Genomic DNA, 22644 nt, shown 5'->3' on the forward strand with positions numbered 1-22644 from the left:
TAGCCTCAAACCTCCCTCACTGAGGACATGGGCTTTCTTGGAGGGAAGGGAAGGTAGGAAAAGGGAACTCCCACTCCCATCAACCCCAACGTAGGTGGGGTGAGATGGGGATGAAGCCTTGTAATGAAGGAAGACCTCACAGACAACAGCCATTCCTGATTCTCCAACTTCCCCAAGGGAAAACAGAGGCCAAGGGGAGAGGTAGGCATTCTTCCTAGAACAGGCTTATGGGGGCAGCCACATCTCCACCTTAGGGACAGCACCTTAGACATCAGAGACCTGGTATGGTAATTAGGAGATATAGATTCAAGTCTCAGCTCTAGTAATTACTAGTTGAATGACCTTGGGTAAATCCCTTCCTTCTCTGGGCCTCAGTTTCCCTGTCCTCTTGTAAAATGTTGTTGTTGTTGCAGTTGTTCAGTCGTGTCCAACTCTTTGTGACCCCATGGACCATACTGTCCAGGGGGTTTTCTTGGCAAAGATACTGGAGTGGTTTGTCATTTCCTTCTCCAGTTCATTTTACAGATGAAGAAACTGAGGCAAAGTGGGTTAAGTGACTTGCCCTGGGTCATACATCTAGTAAGTGTTTGAGGCCCTATTCAAACTCAGTCTTTCTGACTCCAGGCCCTGCATTCTATCTACTTTGCCAAAATAAGTTGGCTTAAAATGATGGTTTCTAAGGGTCTCTGACACAATGATTTAGCCCCACCATGGCTGGTCATCCTGAACACTTCACCAGTAGTTAAAGCTACCTTTCACCCCCAGGTCTCCTCTGAAAGGCTCTTATTTCCATCCTATACCCTCAGTCAGAGACAAAACTCAATGAGCCAGAACTGTTTCCCTTAGGTCTCCAGAGCCCAGATGAGCCCAATCTATATCAGCTCTAGCTTCAGGCTGGACAGGGAGGGTTCCTACCATGAACATGCATAGGATACCCTATCAGCCAAAAAGCCTCTCCCACTGACACCCACAACTAGGAGTTTTTACAACTGGGATAAGAATCACAAACTGCCTCCAGTTTGTAAGGGGTCCATGAAAGGCAGGAGAAGAGACAAAAGAGGTATCAACTCAGCTGGCCATCTGGTGACTTCCTAATTTAACTTGGGATTCTCACTAAACATATACTAAGCTCTGTTGTTTCTACCTGATGAAGGATCTCAAGTGTTATCAATGTCCTAGAAATCTCTTGACTCAATTACCCCGCCCTAAGTAAAGGAGCTGCCCTAGTAACTTTACCTGATAGAGGAGGGTGGAAAGGTAGGAGGGTAACTTCAGACATTTGACAAAGATTACCCATATGAGTGGGGAACAAAAAGGTTTCATCCTAACTCTCAATTACCCAGAAAGTTCAATCTCCTAGAATCTTCCCCCAACAAGTATTTGAGCTGATCTGACTTCCCATCCTATTGTGCCTCCAAAATCAATGTCCCCCAGATCAGTGCAGAACTGATTCTGAATCAGGAAACAATAGGAGCCCTATTCAATGATGGACGCGGCTCTAAAGACTGAGGTTCCATGGCTCCTACTTGTCCTGAAGGACAATTCAGATCCCACGTCGCCCTGGAACACCACAGACATCTTTGTCCCTTTGAACTTGGGACTGACCTAGCTTTGCCAGTTAATTCCTTGCTTAGTTCCCTAATTGGTCCCATGTCTGCAACTTATCCCTCCAGTCAAAGAGGAAACTGAGGGGCCTAGAACTGGGTGACCTATCACCTTTTCCTCTGGAATTTTCTGCTCTGTTCCCACCACCTCCCAGCTCCACCCTTACCAGAGGGCGGGCCTGTCACCACCAGCTACCAGAGTCCTCCCAAGAGGAAGTACCCAGAGACCGAGAGAGGCATGTTTCAACCTGTTGTGTAGGTGTACTGGGGTGAGTATAAGGCCACAGCCCCTGTCTCTCCCCTACCACCACTACCATCACCACTGAGGTCTGAAACCAGTTTCCCCAAGGAAGAAAAGGGTTTCCCCTCCTAGCCACAGGGTATCAGGTTCTCCTAGACCAGAAACCATTTTCTTCCTCAGCCCTCTCCCTGTCCTTATCTGAGAGCTGGGCATCACTATCCAAGACCTGGAACACTGTGACATTATCACTCAGAAAGAATGCTGTGTAATACTTATTATAGTCTGAAGACCTGGATTTGAATTATGGCCCTGCTGCATACCACTAGTGTGTGATCTTTGGTAAACCCCTCTCTGAGCTTCTGGGGAATTGGAGTAGATGATCTAGTCCCATATAGCTCTGCTATCTTGCTATCCTATGATTCCCACCTAAGTGACCCTTCAATTGCCCGGGAGAAGTCACTCAGATTGGTTGGAGTCTCCCCCTGCATTTTCAGGGGTCCCTGGAAGAAGAGAACAAATAGGTCCTGGGAAAAGTGAGTTCTGAGCTCAAAAAAACCAGCCTTTCCAGCCCGACAGGAGCCAAACAGCTCAAATGAAAATACATTTATCCTTGTCAAAGCCCTTTTCTATCCACTTCATCATTTAATCCTTGCAAACACATCTGTGATAAGGTCTACTACCCCTGGGCCTCAGTTTCTCCATCTAAAAAATGAGACAGTTAGAATAGATGAGCCCTCTGAATCTAACTTCCTGTGTTCTAATGTCCCGTCCAGATGACATGCTATGATTCTATCTTCTTTTTTGCATTTGAAGAAATTGAGGCTTAGAGATGAGAAATGACGTTCCCAAGGTCACAGTTAATCAGTGACAGGCCTTATAACTGCCAGTCCAGTGCTCTTTACCTTATATCACATTGCCTACTCTTTAGGAAGAGATCCAGAATTACTGATCAGGAAAACAGATAAAAAATGAGATAGGGAAAGTAACTAAGGCTGCTAGGTCCTGCCTAAGTCTCCTCCAGTATTTCCTGAGAGAGCCATGGGACCCTGTGGGCATGTGTGGCTTCACCGAGTCCTGGAAGGGCCCCAAGGCAGGGCAGGGAAAGGAGCCCAGCTATGAGGTTGTCAAACCAGTCTTGGCAAAATAGGACAGCAGCCAAAAAGCCAGAGGGGTTGCCTGCCCATTGAGCTGTAGGGAGGAGACAGAGAACAGAAGAAGGGAGGGGAGAGGGAAGGGGACCTAATGAAAAATTCTCTCTCCCTGGCCACCCATAGCCCAGCTCAAACAAGCCAGGCACAGGAAGAAAGGATAGAGAGGCCTGGCCAAACACAGGCTCCAGCATTTCTTCAGATGGTCCCTTCAATCAGAAACCTTTTTGCCATCCAGGAAAAATCCCAGGACACAGAGTTTGGAAGACTGAAGTATTTGACTCCACTTGTTTTCAAATCTAAGCTCCCTCAATTTACCCCTACTTGGCCTCTGAATCTGAGAGCCATAGAGTGGTAGCTGGAAAAAACTTGGGAGATCAAGGCCAACCATCATTTTATAGGAAGAAACAGGCCCAGAAAAGTCAAGAGAACTTGTCCAACACCATGCGGTGAGATAGTGGCAGATCCAAGACTCTAGAACCAGTCTCTTGATACCTTTACCTGGTATTTATTCTGAACATCACCCAGCCTCTCTCCTATCCTACCCCATACAAGCTGCCAGATTAACCTTCCACAAGCATAGCTCTGATTCTATTTTCCTCGACTGCCCAGGAATCAAAATCCTAACCCTGGGATTCTAAATAACAAATAGCAATACCAAAACCTTACATAGTCAGCAGGAAGAGCAGACCTCCCCCACTTTGGGCTGCAAAGACAATTCACTACTGCCACTGAAGAGATGGGACAGATGGGGAAGGGAAGAAATAAGCATTTATATAGTGCCCATTACGTGCTACCAGGGGTGCGGAATCTGCAGCCTCGAGGCCACACGTGGCCCTCTAGGTCTTCAAGTGCAGCCCTTTGACCGAATCCAAATTGGTTCTGTGAAGTTCTATGAAGGGCCACATTTGAGGACCTGGTGGCGTCGAGGCCACAGGTTCCCCACCCCACTTTTTTGCACTCCATTTATTGGGACATAAAAAAAAAAATTCTCATCAAATACCTCTGGTGACAGATTTACAAAAGAGAGAGAGAACACTGATGAGTGGGAAGCTCAGGAAAGGCTTCCTGGGACCTCTGTGAGCCGGAGAAGACCCTGGAGGTCAGGGAGCACTTGGTCTGGCCAGAAAAACCCAGAAAGGAGAGGATGGTTTATTCTCAGCAACACAGACACCTCTAAGTGGGCCACTGGCTCAAATATACCTTTGTCTTCCCTTGGAACATTTCCACACCTTGTTTTTGAAAGACCTTATCTCTGAAGTTGCTTCCGTGAAGCCTTAGCAGCTATCTATCATACCTCACCAGGAGGGCAGGGAGAAGAAGACCCAAAGTCCTTGTCTGTGGCACCTAGGCCCCCAGGAGAGGTCATCTGCCTAACTGTAGTGAAAAGCATCCTACCCATTTGCAGGAGAAACTAAGGCCCAAACCAGGAAAATTATTCTATTACCAAGAAAGAGGGGCTCTATCAGTGGATAGAGCACCAGGCCTGGAGTCAGGAAGATCTGAGTTCAAATCCAGTCTCAGATACTAGCTGTGTGACCTTGGGCAAGTCACTTAACCCTGTTTGCCTCAGTTTCCTCATCTTAGTTAGAGATGACTGAAAAACAACGAACAACAACACCAAGAAAGGATCAGTCTGGAATGTTAGAGAAATGCTTGAGGGGATTGGGAAGGCCAGGGCTTGTGCTCACGCACCTGCACGCGTTCGCACACACACACACACACATACACACACACACACACACACACACACACACAGTTATGCACAGACAAAAAGGTAGAACCATAAGATCCAAGTGAAAGAGTTATAAGGGACTCTAAAGGACATCATATCCATCCTCCTCATGTTGCTGCTGCTGTTGTTTGCCCTTTGCTCTCAAAGAGGACCATGACATCAGGAAGATGATGCCATGACTTGCAAATGAATTGGCTTTAAGTGAAGGAGGGCTGTGCAAGGTCACCAGCCTCACTTTCTCCTCCAGAGTTAACTGGGTCCAGTGGCCAGGTATAGATCAGAATGATTGGAGATGCGCGCGCGCGCACACACACACACACACACACATCCGCCACTTTACAGATGAGCAAACAGAGGCCCAGAGAAAGGAAATTATTTGCTTGGGATCCTACAGGTCAGAGACATAGACAACATAAGAACCTGAGGTCTCCTGGCTCCCACCCTGGAGATCTTTGCCGTCTACTCTGCTTCCTCATTCTGATGGGGAGGAATGCAATCTCACAAGATCACATAACTAAAGTTTGAGTTTATTGAGTAGGGGCATAACAGAGTCAGACCTTCCCTTAGGGAAAATTACTTTGGCACCACATAAGGATGAACTAAAGAGGGGAGAGATTGAAGGTAAAGAGATCAGCTATGGGGCTATGATAATAGTCCAGTGATAGCAGGAATTAGGGTGGTGTCTATCAACTAGAGATAAGAGGGTGTGTTCAGGGGATGTTGTGGAGGTAGAAACAAGATATGGTAACTGAATACATAGGGTAAGAAAAAGGAATTGAGGAGGACACTGAGGTTTCGAACCTGGATAACCAGAAATATGGTGGTACCCTTGATAAAAGGGAGGAGAAATGAAATCTCACAGGGAGAGGGTTATGTCAAAGCCCAGTATTGCCAGCTTCTCAACCAGGAAGGACTGAGAGGCCTCAAAGAGCCCTAGTTCTGTGTCTACCACACATGCAGAGCTGTTAGGCATGGGGCTTGCCCCTGAACAGCAAGACTTTTCTCAGCTTCAGAGTTTCCACTCACACAGGCCTGATAACTTCCCTAAGCAGCAAGAGATCTAAATCCTAGTGAGATGCTCCCCTGGCCGCAAGTCCTTAAAATCACAGAATCTCAGAGCTGGGAGGCTCCCAGAGACCATCTAGCCTCACACTTTGACAGAGGAAGAGAAGGAGACCCAAAACAAGGGAAAGATTTGCCCAAGGCCACACAGGGAGTCAGTGTCATTGTGAAAAGAGTGTCAGGTAACTGGAAACAGAAGTAAATGACCCTTGATTCAGAAACAGCAAAACAAACTGTGGTACTTGAATGTGGCAGAATATGACTGTGCTGTAAGAAATGAAAAACAGGATGAGCACTGAGAAGCATGGAAAGACTTATATGGACTGATGCAAAGTGAAGTAAACAAAGCCACGAAAACAACAGACACAAAGGCCACAACCATTCAGATTGAACCACCACAAAACAACTGAAACAAACAAACAAACAAAAAAAAAATGTATATATATATATATATATATGCAAATTAACTTAAATTATAAAGGCCCATCTTTACCCCAAAGAAGACATAAGAAGACAAGTATGTTTTTTAAAGGTGGGGAGGGAATTTACAGGCATGGAACCATGTAACCCTGTCCAATTTTTTAAGATGTATTGAGTGGGACAGCTAGGTAGTGAAGTGGATAGAGCACTGGACCTGGAGTAAGGAGGACCCAAGTTTAAATTAAGCCTCAGACACTTACTAGCTGTGTGACTCTGGGCAAGTCACTTAACCTGGATTGCCATAAAAAAAAAAAAAGATGTGTTGTTGATCAATTTTGCTTAACTTTTTCCCTTTTCTTCATCTTCATTAAAATAAGGGATGGCTGGGTCAAGGAAGGAAGGCAGGTAATGTAAAACAAAAGACATCACTAAATTTTTTTTTTTGTTTAAGAATTAAACTAAGAGGAAGGAACCTCTGGCAGTTCTATCTCTATGCATTTGCTATGTGTGACCCTGGGCAAGCTGCTAAATCTCTCTGTGTCCATTTACCCATTTGGGTTTGAACCTTGGCTCTGCTACTTCCCTAATGAATGACCTGGGGCAGATCATTGCCTTCCCTGAGCCTCAGTTGCCTAATCTGTAAAGTGGGGCTAGTACTACTGAACACTACTTATCCCACAAGCTCTTCTAAGGAAAGCGCATTAGCAGCGGCAATGTCAGGACTCAAACTGGGATCTCTTGATTCCCAGTCCAGGCTTCTTGTAACCATAGTGTTACCCTTGGAAGCCTGTTCCCAGGGGTCAGGGACTCTTGTGTCCCTATGTGGAACCTCAGAGCAAGGTGACACGAGTCAAGGTGACTCCCCAAAACTGTCTCTCTGTCACCTCAGGGCCCTAGGAAGAGAAAAGCAGACGAGTGCTGAACAGCAGCAGAGAAGAGAAAGGATGTCTGGGGTCCGAGGAACACTTACCCCCACCCCCAGCTCCCTGAGGGATAGGGATGTTGCTCAAGTGCCAGAAGAGGCGGAACATAGGGTCAGTTCCCTGGCCCTGACATCATCATCACCACCGTCAAAACCCTCATAAATGGAGTTTATATTGAGCTTCAAAGTTGGCCAAGCACTTTACAGATATCTCATTTCATGCCTGTGACAACTTTGGGGGGTAGGTGTTATTATTATCCATTTCGTGCCTCGACTTGGCTTGGCTCTACCATCAACCTAATGTTCTTCATGAGCAAATCATTTTGCCTCCCTTGGCCGTAGTTTCCCAATTTGTAAATTGGTGTTAATCTGTGCCTTGTGTAAGGTGGCTGAGACACAAGAGTCTGTGCTATTGAGGAGGCCTGGAGCTCCTAGTCCATATAATTCCATTCAACCATTCCAATCACCCATTCATTAAGCGTCTACTCTGTGAAAAGTTGCAGGCCAGGGTCTGAGAAGATAATGCTTCCTATCTGAAAGGTCTTAGACATCCAAGTTCTCTATTTGATTCTCTATAATAACCCTGCCAAGATGGCAGGACAGGTTTCATTCAATGTCCCCACATCTTCTTTCCTCAGGAAAAAGGCCTGGAGAGCCAGGATTTGTCTGAGATCACCAAGGAAGTTCTAGGTTACAGAATCAGGACTCAAGTGAATGTCTACTGATGGCAGGTACTCTTGCCACGGTGCCCCAGAGATGTGTCTTAGAATATTTTATAGATGAGGAAACTGAGGTTCAGTGAGTAACTTGCCCCAGAAGGCATAGCAAGTTAGGAGCAGAGCCAGCACTAGGATCCAGATCTCCTGAAGAGAAGTCTGGGGCTCTACCTACCTCCAGGGGCTTATTTTGTGAATCTGAAGACTGGGAGTAGAGTGGAGTACATCCAGGCTCCTGGATGGATCTAACAGAAGGAGAAACTCTTATAATCTCATAGCAGGGAGAGACCTCAGAGCATATCTAACTCAACTCAAACTGGTACAGTGATCTCCTCCATCACATTTCTGACAAGGGGCCATTCAGCTTCCGCTTAGAGGAAATCACACGTTAGATTGGGAGGCAGCCCCTTCACCTGGCTTCTGGGACAATACTCAAACCACTGCTTTTCTCCCAGGGCTGGTAGGAGGGAATAAGCATTTATTAAACAATTACTATGAAAAAAATTACTATGTGCTAAGCTAAGCACTTTAATTTCATTTGATCCTTACAACAACCCTATGTGGTAAGTGATATTATCCTCATTTTCTATTTGGTGAAGTTGAGGCAGAGAACAGTTAAGTGACTTGCCCAAGATCAGTAAGTACCTGAGGTTTGATTTGAACTCGTCTTCCTGACTCTAGGCCCAATGTTCTAACTTATGCACTTCCTTACTGCCTTTTCTGATGAAAGAGATGTGCTGAGGAGCAGCTAGGTGGCACAGTGCATAGAGCACGGCCCTAGAGTGAGGAGGACCTGAGTTCAAATCCGGCCTCAGACCAAAACACTTGACACTTACTAGCTGTGTGACCCTAGGCAAGTGGCTTAACCCCAATTGCCTAAAAGAAAGAGAGAGAGAGAGAGAGAGATGTGATGAGTTTCCTTCTACTTTCCTTCTACTTTCCCTCTCTCCCCTTTCCTCCCCCCACTAGCCCAAATCCTCCCCCTTCCTCTGAGGTCCAGCTTAATTCCCACCTACCCAGCTCTCCTTTCCACAGTACTTAAAAGGCATTAGACACCTTCTCTACAGATCTGGTTCATCTTATTTTCCCAACCACCAGGCAAGAACAGTCTCCTTCCTGTTCTCCAGGACCCAAAACAGCGAGGAACTAAGTGCTTGCTGAATAAATTGGAACTTTAGGGATGGGAGGGAACTGAGAACCTAGAGCCAATCAGTTTCCATCTCCAGTCTCTCCTAGGTCTCAGAGGTGGTCATACAGATCCAGCCCCTCCTCCAGATCTCCTGACGCTTTCTCGATCCTCTCCCCATCTCCACCAAGGAGCAAAGCCTGTCACATTCCTAAAAAAAAAACCGAATGAAAACTTAGTATGTCAGCACTCTGCTCGGGAAGGCAGGGAATCTGGGCACTGCTACTAGCTAGGTATCTACAGACACCGCAAATCTCTTGCCCTCTCTGGACCTTAGGTTTCCTCTGGGTAAAACAAAGGGTATTGTCAAGATTGTCTCTGAGAGTCCTTCCATGTGGAACGTGCCATAATCCCATGATTCAATCCCTCTAGGAAAGATCGATCTTTGATGATGCTCCATGGAGGCACCACAGATCACCAAGACACAGCTGCTCCACAACTCAACAGACTCTGACTCCTGAAAGCCACAATGACTGGGAGTCCCCTCTCACCCTGACCAAGTCACTTTTGAAAGAGTCAACTAGTACGTCAGAGTTGCCTTACCCAGGTTCCAAAAAAAATGTGGAAAAACAATCCCTGCCCTGCTTCCCTGACCTGGCTGGGACCACTGCGTCTGTGGAAACATGAGTTATGATAGGAATGACACCACTGCTAGACTAGGTCAACCTTCCCAGGAAATAGGGGCCCAGGTTAAGAGTGGTCTTCTAGAGACAGTTCAAAGGAGTGACTCCTCTTTCAGGTATTGTATCTAACAGGCCAGGCAGATGTTAGCTACCTAGAGAGACAGAGTCCTTGTAACCTTAGTCACCTCCTTACAGCTACGATCCTGCAGAAAGGGACCCAGGCAACCAAGAAAACCCACCTTTGCCTGGTAACTCTCAGTTTCTCCCTTCCCCAGCCTCTTCACCAAAGGCCTCTTATCAGCCCATCTGACAGAGCCCCAGGGACTGCCTGCAGTCTAACAGGTAGGACTGGCTCTAAGGTAGGGAGAGGAACAGAAGTCAAGCAAAGAGGGACCAGCCCTGGAGGGAGTAGCAGGTCAGAGCCAGACAAAACTGGAAGGCTCAAACTCTTCCCCACCCCCAGCCCAGAGCGGTCTTCAGTGCCAGCCTCTTTCCTTCAATGTAGTACAGTGGGGAGAGTGGTAGATTTGGAGTCAAAGGAGTCAGAGGACCTCAGTTTGAATCCTGACTCCTGGCTTTTTAGGCCTTAGTTTCTCAGTCTATAAAATGAGGAAATTGGACTCAATGATGATAATGATAATAATAGCCAGCATTTAAATAGCCCTTTAAGGTTTGGCAAAAACACTTAACAAATATCTCCTCTATCCTCACAACAACCTTGAAGGGCAGGTGCTATTATTATCCCCATTTTACAAATGAGGAAACTGAGGCCCAGGGAGGTTAAGTGACTTATCTAGGACCACAGAGCTGGTAAATGTCTAAGGCTGGATTTGATCTCAGGTCTTCCTCAGTCCAGGTCCTGAGGGTTTTCCATTGTGTCATCTGGATGACCTTTAAAGTCCCTTCCAGTGCTATATCTATAATCCTTCTCCCCGCCTTCTTTTGCCCCCAGTCCCTCTGTCCTTCACTCTCTTAAATCAGGCTTTTGTTTGGGAGAAACTCTGCCCTAGCTTTGGATTAACAATTAACTCCGTTAACTCAGACTAGTTTCTGTTCCAGGTGTGGCCTGTTCCTGCTCCTGAAGAATGTAAGTGTAGGGGAAAGGGGAGAAGAAGCCAAGCAGCCTCCATCCCCTTTCCTCCAGAGGTGGCAGATGGACACAAAACAGGCCTTCCCTCCTGATCTAATAGATCTGAGCCCCACCTAGGCTGTCCCATGGCTGCTCAAACTGTCCAACAGACAATAGCCTAGAGACCCTTCACAGCTTGGCACCTGAAACCTCCATCACCCAGTCCCACTCTATTTGCCACCCCCCAACACACACACTTCTCCCATCTTCCAGCACCTCCCAGCCTACCTCCTCCTTCCTCACCCTGTCTCAGTCATTCTCCTCTCCACATCCTTTAGGAAGTCAATGCTGGACTTCTCAGAACAACTCCAGCCCTTAATCTGTACTAGGTCCCTGAAGTCCCAGGCTCCCAGGGACAGCACAGCATGACACCAACGGGTAGAAATCAGGAGACCTACAGAGCTATGAGACTCCTGGGAAAGTCTCATTTCCGGGCTTCCGACTCACACCCTTTGGCAGACTAGTGAAACCTATGGACCCAGTTTCATAATAATGTTTTTAGGTACAAAAAATAAAATACATAGGATTACAAATGAAACCAATTATAATGAAACAGTTATCAAAATATTCTTTAAAAAAAAACACAAGCCTGCTGATCCCCAGTGAAGAACTCTTGCTTTAGATGGTCCCTAAGGTCCCTTCCATAACATTCTCATGTGCCAGGATACTTCCACCTGGTCCCTCTCTTCTCCCTTACAATTCTCTGGTCCTTTGGACTAGATTGGGCCATATGAAAGAAGGTAGGAGCAAGCCTATTTTTTGGAATGGCAAAGACCTCATAGTATAAAGAGATGGGTCAGCCTAGAAAAGCAACTGCTGAGGGAAGGGATACCAAAAACCTTTCATTCCTCATGCCCTGCCTCTGCTGGGCTCCTACTTCCTTCTTCCCACCCAGCCTCCCTGCCTCCCTTCCCTTCCTTGGGTCCTCACTTAGCCCAGGTTCTTCTCAACTTCAGAGAGCACTGTTGACAGGACCCTCACTCAGGCTAGCAAAGCCAATAAGACATAAGCACAGAAAAAAGTCATCCATAACCATTTGTATTAAGTGTCCTAAAGAGAAGCCAAACAATGTGTGGGCACATTTGATGTGAGGGCAAAGGGGAAGGGGGGAAGATAGAGGAAGCTTTCATCTTTTATCCCCTGTGCACAGCAGAGGACCTGGGACATAAAGGGTCCTTAAATGTTTTAGTATTTTATAGATCATAGCTCACAGGATGTAGAGTTAGAAGGTAACACGGAGACCATCCAATCCAAACTCCTCATTTTATAGTTGGGGGGAAACTGAGGCCCAGAGAGAGAAAGTAACTTGTGGAATCCAACTGAGGAGGTAGAGGTAGTATCTAAGCTGGGATTTAAAGGATGGGCAGAATATCAATGGGCAAATGTTGAGGGGAGGGGATGACCTAGAAGGTTTGGATCAGCCTATCCCAATTCCCTCTCCCCCCAATTCTTTGCTAATGCCCCCTTCCCAGATAATTATTTTGTCTGGATTTTGTATTTAATTATCTGTCTTCATCCTGATAGTCTCTTCTCCTCCCCTTAATCTAAGCTCCTATTAGGCTCTTTTTCTGTCTTTGTATAAGTAGCACCTAGAACAGTTTCTGGTGCCTAGGAGGCACATATTGTTGAATTTAGGACACGTGATTGTCAGAAGACTAGGGGAGATAAGGCTAGAAAGGGAGATTGGGTGAATTTGTATATGGCTTTGAATATCATTCTAATGAATTTGAACTTTACTGCAAGGACCAAAGGGAGGTATGAATAATAGCTCACGTTCCCATCAGGCCTATAAATCAATATAAAGTCATTTGCCTACAACAACTTTTATAAGATAAGTAGAATGAGTGCCATTCTCCCCATTTTAAAGATGAGGAGACTGCATTTCAAGAGCCCAAACCCAGCTCTCTTGACTCTAAGTCCATTTAGCTTTCCACTATGCCAGGCTTTCTCATTTCAAAAACCTGTTTTTTGAGCAAGGAGAGTGGCAGGATATATAGAACTATATGGAAGCCTTCTTAGGGGTCCCTCTTTCATGAGGGAGTAGCTATTACTGTTATATGAAGGGAAAGATAGCCAATTCAGGGAGGCCAATTTCCTTTCACCTATACTCCAGAGTGAAGATAACCTATCCTAGTAATCCTCCAACTTGGACCTCCTTAGAGGATCTCAAAGCACTCCACAGACTCTACCTCTCTCCATCACTAGAAATTTATTTTGGAGGTAGAGAGATCATTTGCCCAGGTATGGGGGGGGCGGGGTGGAAAGTCACTGGCATTAGAGCCAAAAGGCCAAAGACTGAAGTATTGGGAAGAATCTGAGGCTAGGAGCCAGGAGACCCAAGTTCCTGTCCGGAATCTGCCACTGACTTCCTGAGCGACTTTGAACAACTCCCTTCCCCTGGCTGGGCCTCCATTTCCCCAACCATAAAGTGAGAGGATTAGACTGAGAGGTAGGATGTAGCCCTGGAAAGAACAATGGGTCTTGAATCTCATTACAGGATCTGTGTTTGAATCCCGACTCTGCCTTTACCACCTGGGTGACCCCTGGGCAAGTCACTAAACCTCTTTGGGCCTCAGTTTCCTCCTCTGTGAAATGAAGGGGTTGGACTAGGTGACCATAAGGTCTCTTCTACCTCTAACACTATGACCTGATGCCTAGATGGTATCATTCAGCTCTATTATATCCCTTTGGTTCATTACTTAGAAATTTAATCAAAAAACAAAAACAACCAACCAGGATGTATTTAGGAAGGAAGTGCTTCACTAAAACTTCTCATCCCCAACCCCTCTAAGAGCTTCTTACAGTAATACCAAAAGACTTCCAATCCCTGCCCTGAGCAACCCAACCTCAAGCGACCCCACAACCAGCTCAGGCCTCCAGCCCAGACTACTCTCCACTCCCCCTGATTTCTAATCCCAAGGAAAGAAAAGGAGAGAGGGGCAGTCACAAGCAGTTTTCTGTCATAAGGAAGAAGGATTAGATTTATTCTGGATGACACTAGAGGAAAACTAAGACCAGCTTGTGAAAAGGAGTTGGGGGTGGGGGTGAGGGGGGAGAAATGAGAAGGGAATAATAATTATGGGGAGGTGAATTTACTAACTCTCATTTCTGTAGCTTTCCTCCCCATAGGTTGGTGCATTGGAAAGATACTAGATTTGGAATAAAAAAAAAACCAAACACCTGCCTTTTGAATTCAGGCTCTGCTATTAGATGCTAAGGTTTTAGCAGAAGAGAGCTAAGACTGCTCCTGGCTATAAATTCTATAAAGCCTCCAAAATTTACTACAAAGGTATGTAGAACAGGCATCACTTTCCCCACACTATATAGAGGGAAAACAGAGATTTGGAGAGAGCCTGGAGGCCTTAAGTTGTGTGATAATTGGCCAGTAAGTCTGAGAAGGGTCTGGAACCCCAGGTGAGGGGATTTCAATTTAGAACTGCAAGGGATCTTTAAAGATCTAGTTCAACTCTTTCATTTGATTGATGAAATGGAAGCACCAAGGGAAAGGACTTGTCTACAACTACCCAGGTGGCAGAACTAAAATTCAAACCCGGTTCCTTTGAATCCAAATCAAAGGTTCCCAACTCCTCCCCACCAATGCCCAGTATACTCGTCCTCTTATTTCAACTGGAAGAAAAAGAATGAAAATCAGAATTGTCAAAAAAACAACAACAACAACAACAACAGAATGAGCTACCCCAAGAGATAATGAGCTCCCTGTCACTGGAGGTCTCCAAGGAAGAGATTCCATGACCACTTTGTCAGGAATGTTACATAGGGGCTGCCTGCATCAGACAGAACATTGGATCCACTTTGTGGCACTATGGAAAGGAAAGCTGGACTGCCAGTCAAAGAACCTGGGTTTAATTCCCTGATCTAACACTCTCCGTGTGACCTTGAGCAAGTCTTTCCAGGCCTCAGTTTCTTCATGTGTAAAAAGAGAGGACTGGACTTGATGGTTCCTAAAGTCCCCTCAAGCTCTGAGTCTGTGGCCATATGAATACCTCTGAGGTCCTTTCTATCCCTGAGATTCTATGATTCTAGGCAAAGGGGGAGGGAGGAAAGGCAGAAGAAGGGAAGGAGGACTGTTCTCATTTGAGTAACAGAACAAGATGATTTGGCCCAAACGCTCACAGGACAAAATGTCTCTTCTTTCTAATTCCTTCCTGGGGCCTTGAATATTCCTGAGGCTGGGGAAAGATGGGAGGTTGGAAACAGCCTCAAAGAGATGCTCTCCTGTTTTAAATGAAGACATTCATGAGGAGAGTTACCTCAGCTCCAATCTCCTCCCCCTCACCCCTCCTCCACAGGCCTGGCAGAGGAGGTGACTGCAGGATTGATAACACAACAACCTCCTCATTCACCAGCCAGGGTGGGAGAGGGAAGGGACAGAGGGTTCCCTTTCACCAGGGGCCCAGTCCCCTCTCCTGGAGGGGACCCAGAGGACAAAGGCCAGGTACCCACACACCCAGTACCACCCCCTCAGCCCCACAACTATTCATAGGCATCGGCTAACACCTCCTGAAAGTAACACCAGATACTGGCTGTAAACAGAGTAAGCCAAAAAAAACTAGCTATGACAGTGGACCAGTAGCTCCCCATCTATGGAACCTTGGTTCCCTCTGCTGCTACACAAGGGGGCTAGACTCTACATTCTTTGAGGTCTCTTCTAGACCTGAAGTTCTATAATTCTTTCATGCTAAAGTGTGGGGGCACAACTTCTGAGCATAGTGAGAATGTGTGGAGAGAAATGAAAGCTCAGTGACGGTGAGAGGGAGTATTCAGAGACGCCTTCCAGGAGGGAACTTGACTGAGGCTATCTATCTTTCACAGGGGTTGGAGCTGATCTTTAACAGAAGGCACCAAGGACAGCTCAGTTTGATCCCACAAGGGCTGACATCCCTTCTACATATTGGACTCAGTTCTGAGGCAGGGCAGACAGAGGAAACCCCAGAAGAGCCAAGCCCTGGGGAGGCTCAATTTTGAAGACTCAATCAATCAATAAGTGCTTAATGGGGCATTTACTACATGCCAGGTTCTGTGTAAAGCCCCAGGAATACAAAGAAAAAGCAAAAACAACCCCTGCCCTCAAGGAGCTTTTATGTTAATGGGCAAAACAAGACACATAAATAGGTATAAACAAGATATATATACAGAATATACATACATACATTTCAAGTTTGTATTCAAGGTAACCTTAGAGGGAAAAACACTAGAAACTGGGAGGGGAGGGGCAGGGGACTGGGAAAGGCCTCCAGCCTTGGCCTATGACTTAAAGGAAGCTTGAGATGCTGAGAGATGAGGAGGGAGAAGATTCCAGACATATGGACAGCCAGGGCAAAGGCAAAGAGATGGGAGAGGGAGGATCTGGCATGAGGAACACCAAAGGAGTCTAGTATGGCTGGAAGGAGAGATAGTAAAATAAAAGAATACTGGAAAGACAGGAAGGGGCCAGGTTGTAAAGTGTTTCATATGCCAAAAAGAGGCGTTTATAGGGAGCCACAAGTTCATGGAATAGTAGAGGGATATGGTCAGACCTGTACTTTAGGAAAATCAGTTTGGCAGATGTATAAGAGAAAAACTGAAGAAGGGAAAAGTTTGAAGTAGGGAGACCAGTTCAATTAGGAGGCTATGTCAATAGTCCAAGAGAGAAATGAAAGTCTGAACTAGGTAGAGGGGAATGATTCCTCCAAAGGGAATAAGGAAAGCACATAGACCAGACAGTCACAGAGAACCAAGGTCTGGAATCCAGACTCTGGATTGTAGGATCTAAAAAGTGAAACATCAAAGCAGCTCAAAGAAGGATTAAATGCTAGGTAACTCCCATTTCCATATCACTTTGAAGTGTACAAAGAAGGAAGACAGTATATTCTTTCCTTTTAAAGAGGAAAAGTGACTTGCCCAGGTCAGACACCTAATGTGTGCTGAAACCAGAATAGGAACCTAGGTCTTCTAACTCCAAGTCCAGTGGCTGGAGGAATGGTCTCTGAAGGCTTCCAGGAAAAAGGTAGGGCTTCAATAGGCTTTGACGGAAGGGTAGGAATGAGGAAAGAGGGAAATGATAGAGTATCTTCATCTCTGTTTGAGTCTCCCCTTGCAGAAGAGATCTGGCCTGAGTCCCACCCCCCTCCCCCCAACATACTCTCATCCTTCCCTTCTTTTAGGCAGGCCTAATTGGGACACTAGTCTTCCAGACATTCAGAAACATAAAATCATAGTTTTAGAGCTGGAAGGAACCTTAGAGGCCATCTAGTGTAACTGCCTTATTTTACAGATGAGGAAACTGAGGTTTAGCTTCTATTAAATGATTCACCCAAGGTTACATAGCCAGAATGTCAGACGTGGGATTTCACCTCAGGTCTTTCTGACTCCAAATCCAGTGCTCTTTCCATTAGACCATGCTGCCTATTTGATGGAAACTTCTTACTTGGCACTGCTCTGCCCCTCCCCTCACCTACCTCAAAGGCCAAAAAGGATCTGGATAGGGGTGGACAGGCAATATATTACAGGGATTTCTATCTTACCCTTCCCTGGGGATTAATGGGGAAAAGGGTGGCAAGCAAGTATGCTTTGAGGTAGATGGGTGGAAGGAAGGACTGGAAACCTAGCCTTAGGATCCGGCCAATAGGGCTCTGGGACCAGGGCCAATTACATGTGGGTGAGGAGGGAGGCCTAGGGTGTGTGAGGGAGAGGAGAACAGCATAACCAGGGAGATAGCTGAAGGTTGTCACTGAGAAGAAAGAAAGAGGGGTGGCTTCACCCCTGGCAAACAAAAGCTGCTACAGAAGGAATCCTAAAATCAAAATGTTACAGCTCCCAAAGGCCCTTAGTGATTAGTTAGTCTACCCCTCATTTTAAAGGACCTGATACAATGGAAAGAATGCTTAAGATGGAGTCAGAGGTCCTGGGTTTGAATCCTGACCACCATGTGACCTCAAACAAGTCAATTAACCACCCTAGACCTCATTTTCCTCACCTGTAAGATGAGATGGTTAGATGAGATGGAATCTGATGCTCCTTCAGACTCTAGTCTAGAACTATGATCCTATGATCTCCTTGGGCCTTAGTTTCTTCATTTGTAAAATTGAACTAGATGACCTCTAAGATCCCTTCGTGCTTTAAATCTAGGCTCAACCTCCCAACTCCCAATCCATGCCCTCCCAACGCTTCTCCCACCAAAACCAGCAGACGTGTCATATAAACAGAGACTCCACTCTCAGAGTCACACTAGTCCAACCAGTTCCTAAGCATGAATCCTCTCTACCATATCCCCAATAAGTGGTCATCCAGCCTCCGTTTAAAGATATCTAGTAATGAGGCACTCCCTGCCTTCTAAGCCCCACATTTCGTGATTGGACAGCACTGTCTTCTTATGAACAGTTGCCTTCTTGTGACTTCTACCCACTTAATCTAGTTTTGCCTTTTTGAGGCTAACCAAGAACTGATCCAGTCCTTCCTCCCCATGACATCCATGACTTGATACTTGAAAACAACTATCATGTCCCTTCTAAGTCTTCTCTTCTTTAGGCTAAACAGCCTCAGTTTCTTTAAAGTTCTTCATAGTGGCATGGGTCTGACTCCCCTCACTATCCTGGCTGCCTTCCTCTGGCTAAGTTCCAATCGATCCAAGTGCCTCTTTTAACACAGTCCCAGAAATGGATATGACACTTCAGGGTAGAGGACCAAAAGACCATGACCTCCCTTGTTCAGGAAACTATGCATCTATTAATGCAGTTCAAGCTCTTTGGGCTCCTAAAAAACTCCCACTATCTTTTCCAAGGGATTTTTACCTAGCCAGACTACCTTCGTTCTCTGTATACTTGATTTTTTTGAACCTAATTTAGGACTTTGCATTTACCCCTATTCAATTCCATCTTTTTAAATAGTCCTTAAAGTTTGGTGGGGGTTTTTTTTTTGGTTTTTTTTTTGTTTTTGTTTTTGTTTTTTGTCAGCAATCCAGGGAAGCCTATGGATGCCATCCTCAGAATCAAGCTCTTAAATACATAAAGTAAAACACACAGGATTGTAAAGGAAGTCAATTATATTGAAATACAGTTATGAAAGTATTAAAAAAAAAAGTTCACAGACCCCAGGTTAAGAACTCCTGGTCTAACCTGTCAATCTTTTTTAGACTCTGACTCTGCTGTGCAATGCCTCACCTCTCTATCCTAACTCCCTATCATCTGCTAATCTGCAGATGTGTATTATCTCTCTCTGCTCTTGTGTGTTCAGCCCAATGCTAGGAGCTAGTGAGAAGTTCAAGAGGTGTACAGCCTCCAGAAACCTCTCATCACACAAGACATGACCTAAGGGCTAGTTACTTCTGAAGTGCTTACTTCTATGTGGAATGGTCCAGATTTCATGAAGCAGATAGAATTTGAGCAATGGAAAGTTTGCTTGAGACTCAGAAGGAAAAGCCAATTCTGCCCAGGGCTCAAGTCAAGCCACCCCAGACACTCAGCCCACAATAAATTTCAGGGGTTCAGGGAGAGTGAAAAGGGCCCAAATATGACTTCAGGAACTTTATTAGTTGAGGTAACTGAGCTATCCTGACATATACATGCCATGATCACAACCTACACCCAGAAATAGATCACAACTGGAAACTCACAACACATACTCCTTTGGGAAACAAAGCAATCCAGTGTCTGAACTGGGAAGATCTTTAGAGACCACTGAGTTCAAACCCTCTCATCTTACAGATGGGGAAAGTAAGACTCAGAAGGGAAAAAAGATTTGCTCAAGGTCAAAAACTTACTTGATAGCAGAGCTAGGACTAGTGCCCAAATCATTATCCCCTTAACCTTTTTGTGCCTCAGTTTCTTCAACTATAAAAGAAAGGGGTTGGATTAAATGGACTAAGGTCACTTCCTGCTCTAAATCTAGGAACCTGTTATCCTAGGAAAGCATAACATATAGGAAAGGTCACCAGGCCCTGCTTAATGCTCATCCATGGAGTTTTGTTCTCTTCCTTCCGAGTACCTCCTTGTCCAGATCAACATTTAAATGCTTACAGAAGCATACAAGTTATCACAAACACATGAGTGAACACAAGTCCTTCATCTAGAGAAGAATTCCATTCTAGCAGCCTCAAGAACCCCAATAATGTAGAAGAAAAGAAGCCTGGGTCCTAAATTCTTCCCAGGAACCTTCCCTAACCTGAGGCCAACTCAGCACAATTGTGGCCAATAAGAGGCAAAATGCCTCCCTTTACATAGACCTATACACGCAGATGTCACCCCACTCCTTGATACTGGCACTACAACAAAGATCTACCATATACAGATATATACTTAGGCACAAAGACACATGCATACAAAGATACACCACTCTCATCCCCTTCAGCGTGGAAAAGGGCAGGGAAGGGATTCTGGGGATAGGAGGAATGAGAACACTGGCCCTTTAAGAGGGCGAGTCTCATTAGGACCAGGAAAGGTGACCGCAGCCCCAGAACTAGAACCCGGCCTGGGGCCAAGAGCTAGAGGAGTCCCCTAACCCAAAATCCCAGTTCTTGCCCCTTCTGGGGGAGGGGGCAACCAGTAATCACCTGCTCTGGAGGAGAGGCGGGGCCCCTCCGTGGGTGGAGCCCCCGCAGGTGTAGGGGTAGGAAAGCCCCCCCCTTTCGTCACCCTACCCTACCCCACCCACATAAATGATTTCCCCCAGACCCGGCCAGCACCTGGCCCAAAGCTTGCGCCGGTAATCCCCGCCCCCGAGCGTATGCGGGGTCTCCCAGAGTGGGCTCTGCAGCCACCTCCACCAGCCCCTCCCACACAAGCCCCCAAATTCTCAAGCCGCCAAGCCCGCTAAACCTTCCCATATATACAGCCCACTCATACCTCCAACGCCCACCCCCACTGGAACCGTCGGCTGGGTCTCCCAGAGGGGCCCTGCGGCTGCCTACCCCAAAGCCTCCCCAAACCTCCAGACACACACAGTTCCCAACCTCCCCCCACAGCCACCGCCCTCCCAATGCCTTTCCCCAAAGCCCCCAATCTCTCAAATCCTCTACGAAACCCCAACCACCTCAGACAACCATTGCGCTTCTGAAACCTTCTAGCCTCTCCCCCCTTCCCCCTCCCCTACAACGTTCCTCACACCCATAGCCCCATAACCTCCGAGCCCCCCAACCTCTCACCGATCCCCCCTCGCAACACATACACCGCCCATCGGTGCGGAGACAAAGCCACATACATACACACGGAAACACAGACACAAGCTGTCACACACAATCACACACGCACACACACCCGCTGGTTCTGAAAGAACGGGGTCTGGGCTTCGGGAGGGCGCAGCCCCCCAATCCTAGGGTTTGGGTCCAGGCCTGTCACCCCCCCATCTCTGCGGCGCGCATCGCCCCCTCCCCCCCAGTGGAGCCAGGGCCGCCCCTCGTTGTGTCTTAAGAAGGAGGGTGCAGGGAGACGCCCCGGGGGAGGCGAAGGGTGGGGGTGGGGAAGCTGACCTGTCCGCGGTCCAGCCTTGGGCTGTCCAGCGTCCGGGACAGCGACGCTCCCGCAGCGACTCGGGCCGAAGGGACCCAGGCTCCGGGGCTCCCAGCCTCGCCTGCGCTGCGCAGAAATGGCCCGCCCCGTCGGTGCGCAGCGGGGCCCCCCCCCACACACACAGGCCCTCTGCCCCGCCCGCCGCGCACACCCCCGGTCCCCCTCCCCCGCGGCCCCGCCCCAGACCCTCCCCCCTGAGAACCGGGTAGACGAGCGCAGGCGCCGAGAAACTGCGGCGGCGGGGCCGGGCCCTGGCCCTGAGTCAGGGGGAGTGGATGGGGCCGGAGGACCAGCTGGGGAGCTGCCTGCGCCCTTCAAGAGCTGAGGGTCCTAAGCCCTGATCCCTAGGCGCTCCTCCTAGCTTACCTGGGCTAGGAACGCAGGGCCGTCCTAGGCTTCCGGCTGCGAGATAAAGAGAGCCAGAGATTCGGCCCCAGTGGGCCCCTCCCTCCTTTTCTGCCGCGCCCCCCTTTCTCGGGGAGGGGGGATCCTGCTGGACTTGCCCCGCCCCTTCTTGGGTAAAGCCCGGGGGATCCCCAGCTCTGGCTTGTGGCCGGTACTAGGTAGCTCCTTGCCCCCACGAGTTCACAATCCGGGACCAGGCCTTCCACAAATCCACTAAAGTCTACACTGGCAGTGGCCTGGCTCCGGGCTGTGGACCTGTCTGTGAATTCCCAGGTCTTTCTTCTCTGGGCTCCTCCCCACGTTCCCCCCACCACCATCCCCTCCACGACGTCTCCCATCCCATCCCCACATCCCACCCTTCTTGCCTGTCACAGGCCTGGGAATTCCCCAAAGGTGCCTTCCAGTAGCATTCCAGAGACCATTGAATCCAAACCTCTCATTTTACAGTTGGGCAAACTGAGGTCCAGAAAAGGAAAGGGGCTTTAAAAAGATCTTACAGCAAAGTGGTATTGGAGCCTGAATTAGAAGGCGGGTCTCCCCATTTTCAGCACAGGGCTCTTTCCCCTTAATCTTATTATCTATGTAATCTACCTGTGTGTCTGCAGATCATGCTTATTGAGGTTTGGCTAAAGCAACTGGAGCTATTTATCAAGACAAGTGGGGACAGCATAGCCGTCTTCAAATATTTGATGATTTGATGGATCTTTGGGTGAAAGAGGGATTAGACCCATTCTGCTTGTTGTGGGGTAGGAGGGGTGGGGAGAGGTTAGAAATAGGAGGAATGAGTAGAAGCTGCAGGTAGGTAGATTTCAGCTTGATCTAGAGGAAATTTTCCAAGTGACAAAAACTAGCCCAAAGTGGAATGGGCTGCTTTAGGAGAAAATGGGCTTCCTCTTACAGGAAGACTTCTAGCTGGATGATGGACCCTCACTGGAATGTTGTAATAGATTC

General features: G+C 47.3%; 1 protein-coding gene across 12 annotated transcripts in view; it reads right to left on the reverse strand.

The window, feature by feature from the left end:
- Positions 1-21707, reverse strand: part of EPB41L1 (erythrocyte membrane protein band 4.1 like 1) — a 106818-nt gene extending 85111 nt beyond the window's left edge. For 10 of the 12 annotated variants that reach the window (XM_027867198.1, XM_027867193.1, XM_027867189.1 and 7 more), the window contains exon 1: positions 21249-21322. The gene's annotated coding sequence lies outside the window, so the exon portion shown is untranslated. Of the gene's footprint in view, positions 1-21248; positions 21323-21654 lie in introns of those variants that run through there. The other 2 variants (XM_027867186.1, XM_027867195.1) reach the window with 2 other exon arrangements.
- Between the last annotated feature and the right edge of the window lie 937 nt (positions 21708-22644).

This window comes from Vombatus ursinus, unplaced genomic scaffold (assembly GCF_900497805.2).
Source record: "Vombatus ursinus unplaced genomic scaffold, bare-nosed wombat genome assembly UNPS02014785.1, whole genome shotgun sequence".
Classification (NCBI taxonomy): Eukaryota; Metazoa; Chordata; class Mammalia; order Diprotodontia; family Vombatidae; genus Vombatus; species Vombatus ursinus.